The sequence below is a fragment of the Lactuca serriola genome, chromosome 4 (genome assembly GCF_051521515.1).
Source record: "Lactuca serriola cultivar US96UC23 chromosome 4, Lser_US96UC23_V15, whole genome shotgun sequence".
Taxonomy (NCBI): Eukaryota; Viridiplantae; Streptophyta; class Magnoliopsida; order Asterales; family Asteraceae; genus Lactuca; species Lactuca serriola.
The window spans coordinates 377,617,016-377,626,820 of record NC_136411.1 but is presented as its reverse complement, the minus strand read 5'-3'; positions in this window follow the sequence as shown (position 1 = coordinate 377,626,820).

Sequence of the window (9,805 nt, the reverse complement as noted above, 5' to 3'; positions counted from 1 at the left end):
AGCCCAGGAAATCCTACTCTGCTTCCATCCTTTACAGGTGGTTTAGGTACGGTGAGCACACATGTGCAAGGATCCGTGAACCCAAGGGACACCTTGGTGCGAAACCAAAGAATTGACGGCGATGACTCAAGTGATACTTGGAGTCGGTATCAGCCAACTACTGATGCCGAAATCAAGAAATATGTTGCCTTTAAAAGGGCCTTCCAAGCCTGCAAGGAGAAACAGGTCAAACAACAACAATAAAAGGAACATGAAATACTGGCCGTGGCCAAGTATTGGGCCAATGCCATCAGCAGTGCCCATACTGTTGCCACAATCCAAAAGGTTCAAAACTGGATGGATCAAATGGCAGAAACTATGATAAAAGCTCAAGCTTCAGGCGTAGCCGCAGTTACCTCCAAAGTTCCTCCTACTCCAACTCCTATTCCATCTCCCGCAGTCAACCCATCTCAAGACGAAGAGCCTGCAATTGAACTCAGCTCAGCCCCCACCATCGGTCTTGATGATGACTATATCCAAGAGGTCAACAAACCAAACCCTTCAGACGACGACCTAATGATGTTTGAAGAAGAAGAGGAGTTCAGTGGTTCTCAGCATTTAACTTCAAAGCCTAAAGAAAACAAAAAGAAGAAGAAGAAGGATGTTGTCACCAGGAAGGAATTCCTAAGCTCCAAGCCAAAGTTTATCAAATTTTGGCTGCGGTTAAACCTACCCAACCTCCGCCTGAAGACATTCCAGGAATGTAGTCATTGATTGAGCGCGTTGAACGACTTGAGACGAGAGAGCATATGGTTGTTGAGCGCATCTCTCTCAAGGTAGAAATAGGGATCCAGTCCCTTGACAACAACCGTAGGGCTGACCATCAGGACTTCATGGCTGCAGCGGAATGCCTCATTACTAAGGTGACCACAATCAAACAGGATCTTCAAGCAGCCATTGCGGATCAAGCTACACAATCTCAGAAAGTGATAGATGAGACTCATACTGCTTATGAGTCCACTATCTCTATTCTTCATGCAATTATCAACCGAATGCAGAAATCCCTTACCTCAAATTTCCATGGCCCTGAGATCCTCCAGCTTACCAAAGACATACAGAAGCTGCTCTTCAACTCCTCCACCCCAAACAATTCCCATTTGGCCGAGTCTATAAAAACTCACTTTTAAGAATTTTGTGCCAAGGTGGATGGACTTAAGCAATTGCTTGAGGAAGCACCTCCGTTGCATCCCTCAAGAGGGGGAAGTGAAGATGAAGTCCATCGCTCTGATACTTACATTCATCAGAGTCCTCCCCTCACCACTGAAAAAATCCCCACACCGCAGCCCTCTCCACTACCATCTCCAAAAGATACTACCAAAAAGCCTGAGACTCCTCCTCACCTAAAAAATCTTGAGGAAAACATGTCATCCTCAAGCTCCACAGACTCCCCTGCCACAGCCCAAAGAAAGCATTACTGGAAGGCGGCCAAGCTTGCTGAACTCATATGGAGAGAATGCAAATTCGATACTATGATTGATGAGTCCTTGATAAAATCATGGGTCAATCCGCTCCACAGGCTACTTGATGAAGACTACACTACACACCTCACATATCCTGAACCCCCTTCTGATGGATATTGGGATATTCCGATCTCTCCCAATGCCAAGTATTTTGCAGTTTTTGAGTCTTTTGACTGCAGTCTCCCTGATCACAAACGACTGCCAATGGAGTTTGAAAGACTTAATCGTTTTTATGCTAAGCATGGCTCCTCTTTTGAAAACATATGGTCTAATGATAGACCATCCGCAGTCAAAAACTACAAGATGAAGAAGTTCATGAAGGCTGACTTCGTTCAGTATACCCTTACCAAAAGAGAGCATGACTACATCCGCACTCAGGCAGACTTCCCAAGCATGAATCCAGAAGAAATCTTCCTTATTGCCAGGGTGTTCCAGAACAAGGCAGAAAAGAACCCAAAGATGCAAATGGCGCTTGATAAATCCAAATCCTTTCTAAGGGATATAGTTTGTGACTTCACCAAGATTGATGCGGATATCCACCCCACCATCATCAAGAAGTTTGATCTCCCCCCACTTGAACCTATGCCAATGCCTACCGAAGGCTTCGAAGAAAGATCACTAGGCGCAACAAACTTTCCTGAACTTGGTATCATATTCAAACGGAAGGCTGACAACGTCAAATACTTCATTCCGATGAATGCCATGCACCGCCTACCCAAGAAACAACTTGACATCTACAAGACCGCAGTTGAAAGATCGAGGCATACAACTACAGAAGTCAAATTTGAAATTTCAAGAAGAATCTTATGGCTTGAAAATGTCAGGAAGTTCTGGTGGATTCTAATCAAGTTCCTCAAACTTGATAGTTGAACCAGAGTTAAAGAGGTCACTTAGGGGGAAATTGTTGAAACATAAAAGTGACCCTCTTGAACTCATCTAACACAACCATCTCTCTACCGCAATGGTTCAACATCCGAAATCATTTCAGCATCCGGAGACAGCTCTTCATCAGCAACTGCAATCAATCCCCAGTCTACTTAATTACTTTTCTTATCTTTATGTAATACACTCTATTATCCAATATGCCTTGCATAGCTGCTCATAGAGTTCTAGTTTAGCTCTAAGACTCTATATGTAGAGACTCATTATGTTGTATTAAAACAACTTCTTACACATGAATTTCTTCTTCAACCATCTCTCTTATCACTCGATGACTTGTGAATTATTCTGAATATATTTCTCCAAGTTATCTTCTTCATTTCTCTATCTTTCTATTCTTCTTACTCTAAATTGCTACTGAAACATATCAAACTATAACCTCTCTCCGGAGCAAGTCTTTAAGACTTAATCACTAAGCTTGACCTTCCTTATTAACTCGGAGTGAATGCATTCCTTGTTATGAATCAGCTTAAGTGTATTCTGGATATAACAATTGCTGTCATTTATATTTCTTTAATTTCCACAACTAACTATCTAACTATCTAACTATATTATTGTTGAGCTTTAAGATCCTTTGAGATTAACTATTCCGCAATATACCTGTTCAAACGTTTGTTCAAGTGTGTCTCCAAGTTTTTCTCTCAACAGCAGGCTCTCTGAGGTCCTTCATAGCGAAACACTTCCCAAACCAGAACTTGACTTCCTGTAGTGTCGGGATGTCGTTTCCTATGAGTAGTATGTCATCGACATAGAACACAAGGAAGCTAACTATACTCCCACTGGCTTTGACATATACATATGATTCATCCTCATTTCTTAGAAAACCAATCTCTTTAACTTTCTCATCAAAACAAAGATTCCATCGCCGAGATGCTTGTTTCAATCCATAAATGGACTTCTCAAGCTTACACACTCTATTGGGATGCTTTTCATCGACAAAACCCTATGGCTGACTGATGTAAACATCCTCAACCAACTTTCCGTTAAAGAAAGCGGTTTTGACATCCATCTGCCATATCTCATAGTCATGAAATGCAGCAACGGCTAGTATCACCCTAATAGACTTTATCTTCGCAACTTGTGAGAAGGTATCATCATAGTCAACTCTGGGAGTTTGAGGAAAGCCCTTCACAACTAATCACACCTTATAGGTGCGTATCTTCCCATCTATGTCGGTCTCCTTCTTGAATATCCACTTGTACCTGACCGTCTTACGACCAGGCACATTGTAAACCAAATTCTGGTTGCCATACATGGACTGAATCTCGGTGTCCATAACCTCTTTCCAGTTTGCAGACTCCGGACCTGCCATGGCTTCCTTGTAGATATTAGATTCATCCAAATTTATTAGTGTACTATCACTAATACATGTATCACCTTCACTTCTTTTATGAAAACCATACAACACAGGTGCAACACTAACGCTACTGGAACATCTAAGAGGTAAGGATTCGTCAATTTGTTTAACCGGAGTTTCCTCCTCAGGTTGAGCGCCAACGTTGGAGGTTCCTGTTGGAGTTTCCTCCTCAGGTTGAGCGCCAGCGTTGGAGGTTCCAGGTAGGATAGGACAGAAACCTTCCATTATAAGTATAATGAAGTACAAAAGTAACTAAATGCTTTTACAAAAATTCCCAATCTTAGCTACTTTAGGCAAAAGTGAATTGATGCAATTCCATGAAATTACACTTTGTGCCCTTGCGAACATGTTAGTGGAGCGTGTGTGGTTAACTGGCACACTAAATGGTTCTAAGCAAAGGTAGCAAAGGGTGACTCAGTGTTTGTCATAGTTTGGTGGAGCGTGTGTGGTTAACCGGCACATCGAATAGGTGACTGTAACATTGGGGGCACCATATAAGTTTGCATGGTTATTCACACCCTATTTTTTGATCCTCGGCATCCCAATCACAAATCGAGGGGCATATCGAGATTTAAACATGGCGTTGAAAAGTTCAATGAATCTCAAAAGATCTAGGAATTTTCAATAGATTTAAAACTCAAATTTCTTTTTCGTTTTTCATGGTGGAAATTAGTGAATCGTCATTCACTTACCTTCAAATGTTCTGCAATTTGGGTTACGGCATCCCTCTCCCAAGTTGTAGACCATTGTGTTGGGTCCTAGCCTTAATATCTCATTTGGGTGATTTATTAAGGACTCAATCAATCAACTAACTTGAATTTTTCTCCCGTTTTGTAGATGTCAAACTATGACAACTTCGGTCTTCCCAAATCCCGTGGAACAAGCTTTTCACATGAAGATGATATTCCACGATTCGATCGAGGAACACGAGATCATGCTTCACTTCCTCCTATTGTTCTCCCTAACCCACAAGGTCAAAAGATTGAAAAGTTCAAACTCACTCAAGCCCTTTTGGCAAGTAAACATGAAGAAGGAAAGTTAGTGTGTGCACACGTCCTAGAGATGAAGTCACACATTGATAGGTTAAGAATGTTGGGATCTGTTGTCTGTGAGGAGCTGGCTGTTGACTGTGTTCTTCAGTCACTTCCTGACTCATATAGAGAGTTCGCAAGAGAGTACTATATGATGAACCACGACGTAATCCTCATCGATCTCACCTATATGCTTATTGTTGCTGAATCAGCAATGATTTGGCGCACTGGAAAAGCAAAGTTGATTGGAGGATCTGCCTTCCAGACCTCTATGGATATAGACAATGGCAATGAAAGGCATGCCATGATCGAAAAGTTTGATCATAAGAGAAAGGAAAAGTCGAAAGGCAAAGTCAAAAGTAGTTCTGTGTGTTGTTCCAAAAGAGTCAATTTTCTTTTATTGCCAAGAGAAGTGGCATTGGAGACGAAGCTGGCTTATTTACCTAAGAGATCTAAGAGATGGGAGAGTCAAAAAGTATGGCTCTACTTTAGGTAATATCCATTAACTAACTCTTTTAAGCTCCTATTCTAGATTCTTAATGCATGATGTGATCAGATTACATTTCAATGTCCTGTAGGATCGAATAAAAGAAAGGAAGTCTAAGGGAAGAAGTGAGCTGAATCTAATCATGAAGAAATGGATTTCGATCGCATTGCTTGAAGATTAGATTCTTAAGCTACTAGTTGGAGTTAGAATAAGATTGCTAAGAAATATGTATTAACATAGTTTTTCAATTAAATTGCATTGTAAGGACAAATTTTTCCGCAATAAAATAAATTTTGATTTTATATTATTTATTTATCCTTGCAATGGAGTGTATGAAAAATTGATGTTTGAAGGTTTCTATTATTAGCAATAATGGATTTCATTCTTAATTATGCTATTTGTGGGAATGTCGAGAATTTACCAAATAGGGAAAGTTTTATCATCGCCCAAGTTTCAATTGGACAGAAACTTGGAATCATACAACTTGGTTGCATGATGAATGAGAAATTTCATATATGGAAATTAGACTAATTCGTTGACAAAGTGACAAGTGAAGGACTAGGAGATCGAGCACACAAGTTGTGTGTTGATCAAGTCCACCAAAAGAGCAACAAAGATATTCGGCATGATTTAGTAAGGTTAAGTAAATATGATTATACTTATGAGATTAAGTGTAATTCTCAGTTGATTGAAAGAGTTTCAATAAATAGCAGAACGAATAAACAAGAATCAAGTAGGTAGAAAGATAAAAGTTTCTCTATTCTAAGAAGAAGGGGGAGTACCTTTTATTATGTTTTATGATAGGTCTTAATGATTAAGAACCATATCTCAATTGATCCTCTAAGTGAGTCTTAGTGCAATTCTATGTCTGAGAAGAGGAATCAAGAAGAAATGGTTAAATCAAGAAGTCAATCATACTTCGTTCCAAAAACAAGTCTCAGAGTTAAGATTGTGAATTGAGTGACAAGTCTCAAGAAGTGTTTTGTCTTGATAAAAGCTACACTAACTCTTGAATATTTGTTTGTCAAGAAATGTTTGTTGACAAGAGAATCTTATATGTCAAGGAGTCAGTGGTAGTTTCAAAAGTCTTGAAAGGTTTCAAGAACAAATCAAGAATAAACCTTATCGATCATCACTAGCACACGACTTGAGGCTTACAACCTATCGTGTTGATACTATTTTGTTTCTGTGCCATTCCAATTGAGTTAATTATGCATATGAGTTCTATGAGTTCTCATTTGAACGCGTAAAAGGCAAGCACCTTGATCAATGAAAATTACATTGATAGGAAAGGGTGAGCTGCTTAACTACTTGGAAGACATGGTGGGCACTCGTGTTACCATAAGGCAAGAAATCAAGATTGAGAAAGTTCGGTCCCTATGAGTTTGGTTTTGTCGCAAACTTTGGTTTTGACAAATTCGCATGGATAGGAACACATACACCATTAAAATCTAAGTGTCATAAGATTCCCTCCTTCATGAAAATGACTGTGAGGAAATGCTTTCGCTAAGAGAGATTTTAAGAAGCGGTATCCCTTTCCATAATTCGAATTGTGAGATTTGGCAATTAGTCTGAATTGTTTAGACACACATATAAGCTATCTAAGGCAAAGGTGTATAAGTTTAAGAAGCTTAGATAAAGGATTATCAAAGCATTAAGTATTAGAAATATGAACTTCAAAAATTCAATAAGTATTGTTTTCTGGAAGTTCAGTTATTTTCTAAACCATGTCAAAGCTAGTGGGAGCATAAGTGTTATGCTTATATGATAATAATCATCATGACAGTGGGAGCATAAATGTTGTGCTTGTATGATTATTAAGGCAAGTATTGCAAGTTAGCAATATTAATTATAGAAAACAAGAGTTATACTTTGCAAAGTCGTAAGGGTTGAAAAGTTGTTTTGCTATAATTAAGGGAGAGAATATTGTACTTCGTTTCAAAATCTAAAGCTTAGATTGAGAAATTTTAATAAATTTAGTCAAAGGATACATAGTGTGTTCTTAAATTTCAATTATGATTATGCTTTCCTTCTTCATAGTTCGAATTGTCAGAACGCGGCACATAAAATATTATGGCAGAAGATTGATAAAGTATCAGATCTTCATGTAAGACATTATGCATCGTATCCCATACGCTTTGGGTAAAGGATCGATTGCAGATGCTATAAAATTTGATCGTTCTAAAATTTTTCAAATGTCTAGCGCATTTAGAGGGAAAAAGGACAAGAATCAGTTTTGACTAAGATAATTAAACAACTATCAAAGGACGATCCAAAGCTCGCTAAGGATTGGTCGCTTGTGAGTAGTTGGAAGTATGATATTGGATGGAACATATCGACATTATTATGAATAGATAAGATTCTATTAAGAATGAATTGTCGTATGGCAAATGTAGAAATCTTTCATATTGGGAGTTGGATATTAAGAATTTATGTCTAGATTAGAAACTTTTATGCAAGAAAGATATTCAAAGGAATGTACTTTGAGTGAGAGACATCATATCTATAGAATTGTTTCTGATAGAGATTGGCCAACTCTTGATGATTTAGAGCTATGATCATTTCATAAAATGTTAGAATCTAGCATAAGTAACAAGAATTTGATATTCCTATACTTATGATAAGGATTGGGAGTTGTGAAATGAGTATGATTGGAAATGTGTTCATTTGATTTATTTCACAAAGTAAGAACCGTAGGTAAACATTGTGTGCATTCTGAGAGCATGGGACAAGTGTAGTAATAATTCAAGTAAGAAGTTGATTACCCGAAACAACAAATAATGAGTAATCAATATAGTGATTAAATAAAATGTTTTATTTATATCCAGAGTTTGGGGCCATATGGGATTAGTATTGTTCTTGTGTTTCACTTTGCATGTTTTGACTTCCTGAATAATTAAATTGGTTCAGAACAAACAAATTATTCGAACGGACCACAATCGTTCATATGTTCGAAGTAGGTATGAATGAACACTGTCGTGAATTGGTGTGTGGATTGTCTAAAGTGTATTAGACATAAGCAAATGTTTGATGCAACGTTCATGAGTGCTCATGAATATGATTTGAGCATTGTATTAAACCCACACTCACTTGGATCACTTCATGGATTTTATCACGAGTGATTGGTGAGACGATAATATCTTATATTCTTGAAACCGAGATGTGTGAGTTGTATCTTGCGATTCGGTTACACATTGATAATATGTAAACGCACCAGTAACTTCATGTCATAAAACATATTGTTGTGTGTGATTTGGTAAGTGAGTGCAAGCATGCATTGAATCAAAGTTTATCCGTTCCTTTTATCCAAAGTGGGATAAAAGCGATATCTTTGGGCCCCTCGATGATTTAGTGATGGCACCTAAGCGCTTCGCCAAGCTGGGACTAATTTGATGTGTTATGATGAGATTAAAACTTTAATCTTTGAAGATCAATTAGATCTTAAACAGGTAAGTAAATATAAAACAGCAAGAACACGAAAATAAGAACAAGGCAAGAGTGAATCAAACGTGTCGAATGATTAAAACAAAATCCTCAGAAGAGCTCGATTAAGAACATCAATTGTAGAGGATTGGTAGGTTTACAAGAAGGATCAAAGAAATCTGTAAATACTATCGTTATGCTCTAGATCAATCCTTAACCTAATATGCATGCAAGCATATACTTATATAATAAACATAATGGGCTCTCGGTTGGACAGGCCCAAACCGGAATACAAATTAAATAAACAAATAGCCGAACCCAAAGACGCAACCCTTGAACGAATCGTCAACCCAACAATCTCCCCCTTTGCATCAATTAGAGCGAGATCTTCACTTGTTACTTGGGCCAGCAGCGGAGGCAGGTACCTTCTTCTTCATGGTGTTAAACAGACAAGAGATAAGAGCCAGAATCGTCTGCCTAAACCTGATGTACCACTGGATCATGTCATTGAAGTACTTAACATCATCCGCTGCATTCTCTTTACACCTTCGAACGATCGACAACACGTGCTCTAGACAAGTAGTGGTGTAAAGATGTTTGTCAGCTAAAGCAAAGAGACATTTCTGTCCTTCTGCTCTAGTGAACATAACCGAATTGTGTCTCGGGTCGATCATGCCCATTTTCATCTGATTGAGATCACTTTCCGATCCCACAGGAGCTATCTTCGGTTTCTTCTTGAAGACAGTGGCTACCTCCTGATCCATAAGGGCTACCTCCATGATATAACAGACAATCATCCTCTTGAGATGGTCTATGATCGGAACATATTCAGCTTCATTTGTCAAGAGGATGTTATGCAAAACAATCCAATCATGAGGATTTAAGTTCGGTAGATCTGTCAGGGAGATATGATGTGCAGTTCTTGCAGATCCTCGAATCACCTTGAACCGAACATTAATGAATCTACCTTCGGTGTAAGGCTTCAGTACCCGGACGTTCACTATCTTCTGGGCGCTCCAAGTTAGATACTGAGGACGAGCAGCCTTCAGATAGAAGTCGATGAGCTCCC